The following is a 5,635-nucleotide window of genomic DNA, read 5'->3' on the forward strand; positions in this document are numbered from 1 at the left end:
TTCGTAATTTGTAAAGAAAAGTTACTTTCCATAGATGAGATTTCTTCTCAAGAAATATCGCTGAGAGAAGCAGCTGCAGCTAATTCGAAAAGTGGAGGGCAAGGCTATACACGCTGTCATTGCAAAAAAGTGTTCCACGAATAAATGCAGTTGTAAAAGCAAGGGACTCTTGTGCAATTCAAAGTGCCATAACAGTTTAAGTTGTTGCAATAAATAAAATTGTATAACGTTAATTACATAATTTATGTGCAAGTTTATTATTGTATTATTTTCTTTAATGGTTAATAATGTACTGTTCGTTTTAGGTTCAATAGTTTATTTACATGTGCTGTTACTTAAGCTTTCTCCTATTAAATATACATATTAAATATCTACATATTAAAAAGTTGCATTTTTGTCTTAACGTAATAAAAATATTTTTATTCAACATTCACCAACAGTGCATGCCGAATGTCGACATTTGCCGGTGTAAGTGAGAAATAATGATATTTAGCAAATATTTCGTACATACACGAAACGACTGTGTGAATGCTGACATTCACCGGAGAATATCGACATTCTCTAATTTCGGTCTTTCACAGTAACATATATATTAATTTATAATTTTAATCTCAATTATAAATTGTTGTATATTTATGTTTGTAAAGCAGTGGTAGTAATTGTTACGGCTTGCCTATTTCCGAAATCTGTGCAGAAATTAAGGCATTCAAGCGACTGTCGAGAGCCTCGATCGATAGGTTTCGCACACATTATAATGTCTGTTTGGATTTATATAAATGTTCTTAAAAATCTGTTTAAAAATCCCTGGATAAAGAATAAACCTTATGTATTTTGTAAAAACATAATGTTTGTAAAAATAAAACAGTTTCTGCATATCTAATCTTTTTCCGTTCTTTTATAAGCAGTTGAAAATCTTGCATTCCTTTTAAAAAAAGATAATTTTAGAGAAAAAATGGCAAGACAGTTAATGGAGAGTTTAATTTATGCCAAATCTAATTCAAAGTAAAGTTTGGCATTCCAAAATTTTCTTTGCCAAAAAACTTTAAACAATACCAAACTTGGCAACATTAGTCACTTTTTACTTTAGTTCTGATAGTTAATGTTATTGCTTACCACAGTTCCAGGTTTTCATATCGCATGCCAATCAGAATGCGTTAATTTTATTTTGTGTAATGTCAAATGATTGGCAATGCAAAACAATTTCATTCGTTACTTTTAGGAGGAAAATGAAACTTTGAGTATAACAAACTTTATTTTTAATGATCATAACTTAAACAATTTTTTTTATTATCTGAAACGAAAATTTAATTTTGTTATCGAATGTTAAAGGTTTGTTTTATGAATCGGAAATCATAATTTTCTCTCCTTTCCGATACTGATTCCGATTATTGAAAAATTATTGATTCTTCCAATTCTCGATACCGATTCTGATTAATTGTCCCATCACTACTTAAAATCAGACTATACATTTATATAATTTTAAGTAGTGATCTGTATAGTCTACATACAGATCCTATACGGTTATATAACCGTATAGGATCTGTATGTAGGTTATCGGGAGCAGTGGCGTAGCGTGGGTGTCAGCCGCCCGGGGCGAAGGAAAATTTCGCCGCCCCCTTATTTAGGTATCTCAATTTAAAAGACTAAAATTTAGTTTCATCACAGAATAAGTAATGAAAAATTCCGTGCTCATTTCAATCCGTCCGAATCGTGGGTGCGACAAAAAATATGAAATGAAATGGTTCAAATTTTTACAGGATATTATTATTATTTATTGTGGAATTTTGCCGCCCCCTAAAAGTGCCGCCCTGGGCGCGCCGCCCCTGCCGCCCCCGCTACGCTACGCCACTGATCGGGAAGCCTAATGACATTTCACACTATATCATTGCAGTGATCAAAAATTTTTAAAACTTTTTTAGGGTTTTCCTATGTTTCGTTCTGGAATATTGGCTTAATGATACTTGGCAATACTGACTTTCAACACTGACATTCTATTCTTCGTAAAATATTGTTTTTTGGAATCTTCTGAACAGTTCCTTTCTACAGAGCGGACAGACACACATTCATAAACATATATTACAGTGAAATAACAAATATAGGTGTTTCATTAAGCAGTAAATATAATTTAAATCGACTAAGCCTACGTACCGTAATCCATATGGAAGAAACGTAGTAACAATGCCTACAGTAGAAACTTTATACTGTACTAAACATAGATAAACTTACGGACTTACGGTACGTATGTTTTTGAAAACAATAGCGACCATATCCTTTTAGTATTTAACAACTCGTTTTCACTAGTAACTTTTTGCAGTAACAAAAAATTTTTATCGGTTAAAAATACTTTTCCTGGCAACGAAGTGAAAAGTGATCACGCGTTGTTCACAGTTAAAACCAGCAAAAGTTATATTTTGTAGTTAAGTGATCAAATTCTTGTTATAAACATAATTTTATGGACGTGGAGGTAGATTGAAAATGTTCTGATTTGTTGTATTGGCTTATCTTTTATTATATTTTATTTTATTTTCTCAAATCTTTCAGTTTAACGATTCGATTAGAAAAAGAACTATGATTTGGACGTCTGCCGGTTACGATAATGATTGATTGAATATGTTGAAGTACTTGCAACATATTTAAAATAATACGAATTTTAAAGAGGATTTACAATTCCTATTAACTGCCTGTTTGAACCACATAGTTAACTGACAGTGATCTTATTGCTTGCGTTCGAAATTCACCAAATTATGTAAATATTATTATGACGCAAATAAACTAATATATTAAAAGTTTTAATTATTTGAACGAAAATCGTCAACAACGCCACCAATTTAAGAACACTAGATTACCGGTACAGTACACCCAGTCGAGGATTATGTTGAACCATTACTCGAATTTGATCGACGAGAAATACAGTATATGAACTTTGTGTAAGTTATTTAATAGCAAACAATCACGATAAACTTTAATTTAAAAAGTATCGATTTTTCTGTATATGGAAAATGTCTACATTGTTATTGGAAAATTCAACTCTAGTTGTTTTCAATTTTATTCCGTTAAAAGTTTTATTCATATTAAATTAATTGTCGATTCTACAATATATAGGCTAAGAATTGGGAATTTGTTTGTCAGAATTATCAATTAGTTTTACAAGTTTGTGTTTCGAAAATATGCTATTATTTATTGTCAATATATCTATCACTGTCAGTTACCATTCGGTCTTAATGCTATTTAATGTCCGGATGCCATTTGGTATTAAATATGAACGAAAGATAAGCGGGATACTAAACATTTATAATTAAAATATTAACTCCCTTTACATGTTACATTACATGTCTCTTAACTCATTAAATCAATATCCCAAATTTTGAGTCAGTGTAATGTCTGTTTCAGAATCGTCGAGAAAGTGCAATCTATACTATATTTTTGTCGAAGTCGCCAGTACGATATTTACTTTCCGCTTCCATTGGGGATTCTTTATTGAAAACAAACATATATTTGATAAATTGGTCAGTTAATTTAAAAAGCGTGAACTTATTACTTTAATTATCGATTACGAATTTAAATACTACTGTGATCAAAAGTATCGTGAAAACTGCGCGCGTTTAAGAGAGCGTTGTCGTCGTTTGGTACAACTTTCATCCATATCCTGCAGCAATTCTTTTGCAAATAAACGCTTGTGTGTAAATAAATTTTGCGCCGGTGATTTTTCAAAATGTCTAACAAAGAAACTAGTGTAACTGAGCAAAGAACGCGCATTAAATTTTGTTCTCGAAACGAAATTACCGCTGTAAAAACTTTGGAAATGTTGCAAAAAGCCTTTGATGACAATACAGTATATCAAAAACAAGAATTTTCGAGTGGTGAAAGATGTTCGACGAAGGCGGGCGAACCCGTCGAAGATGAACCACTCTCTGCTAGACCATCCACTTCAACTGATGAACAACACAGCGCTCGAATTAGAGATTTAGTAATAGATGATCGTTGTTTAATAATTAGGGACACTATTGAACATGTTCCAGTATCATTTGCATATTATCAAGCAATTTGAAAAATTTATTTGGGCTTGCGGCCGAGTTTTCCCTAAAACGTTGATTTTTTTTAATATTTTTACGTACTTTGAATTACTGAAAGTTAATATTTTATTATAACCGCATTATATATTTTATTACAAATTTCTATACACGTAAAAAAACAATGATAAGACTGCTATTGTATATTCGAATATAAATTTGTATATTACCAATGGAAACGCTTTGTTATCGAATACGGGACAGTTTCCACGGCGAAAATACCTGAATAGTGGTGTAAAGCAGCCAGATTACACGCATTCGGTCATACGTTTACAAAGCACCAACCTCTGGTGGTTTAGCTGGTGGATATTACACACCAAAATATGGTATAACGAATTCAACGATTTCATCCATTGGCCACTCGTAGGGAGGTATTTGACCAAGTTGTAAGTGGATTGTTTTAAGATTTAAGAAGTAAAGGAGATTTTATGTTATTTTTATGTACGATTCTTTACAAAGCTTTAATTAATTATAATTTNGACCAACCTGTCAAACGGCCTGTTATATGTATGAGCTGTTTAACGACGGAGTTATACTGAGAAATACGAAGAATCATCGGCCTGTAATATGTATGAGCTGTTTAACGACGGAGTTATACTGAGAAATACGAAGAATCATCGTCTTAATTTTTAATAAATAGTAACAAGTTTAATAGTTTCTTACCCTCGTGGCAAATTACAGAAAATGTTTTCCAAGTGTTACCATTTATAAATATTAACGAGATTGAGGCCGAAGTTTTAAATGCGAAAACGTGTACGTCGGACGTTCATTGCCGCTTTCCTGTAGAAGTTTGACAATGGTGTTTGTATAGTCAATGGAATCATGCTCGACATTCCAAACACCATTGTCAAACTTCTAGGCTAACAGGAAAGCGGCAATGAACGTCCGACGTACACATTTTCGCGTTTAAAACTTCGGCCTCAACCTCGCCATTCATCGTAATTCAATTTGAAAATTATATATTTATTATATTGCGAATTCTTTCTTTCCTTGTTCGACCAATGATAGATTGGTCGAAGATGTGGAGGATGAAAGAGTGAACAATAGAGAGAGCGCGGTTCCTCCACGAAACACCAAAGCAAACGAAGACCCGGCTGAGCACGAAGATTGCGTGCAAGATAATCTTGACCAATACAGCACCCGTGAATATCGGGATAGAAATACATTGAAGAAAGTCGGGTCGTTCTTTAAGAGCATGTGCTACCGCTAAGAACTAAGATTTTGTATGCGCGAACAAAGTTCGATTTAGCCTCTGAAATTGGCAATAAATCGAGTAATCCCAAGCCCAAGTATCGTTTACGCCAAAAATTTTATAGTATTAAAATCTAAACACAAACACGAGTAGGAAATGTTTGCGAATCGCATAACTTTCCTGTCTTGTTTGGCGATGTATCGGCCTATTCGTAAGCCAGCGTCATTACTGATTGGAGAAAAGTTAAAATAGAAATGAAAAAATAAGCTATTTTGAATGAAAAATTGAATTCAAAACGTCACCGAACCAATGAATTAGTAGAAAATTTCATAATCTAACTTTCATTCTTTGTAGGCCAACATTTACAGCCGAT

This window comes from Centruroides sculpturatus, unplaced genomic scaffold (assembly GCF_000671375.1).
Source record: "Centruroides sculpturatus isolate CEXI.00-Female unplaced genomic scaffold, Cexi_2.0 scaffold341, whole genome shotgun sequence".
In the NCBI taxonomy this organism is placed as follows: Eukaryota; Metazoa; Arthropoda; class Arachnida; order Scorpiones; family Buthidae; genus Centruroides; species Centruroides sculpturatus.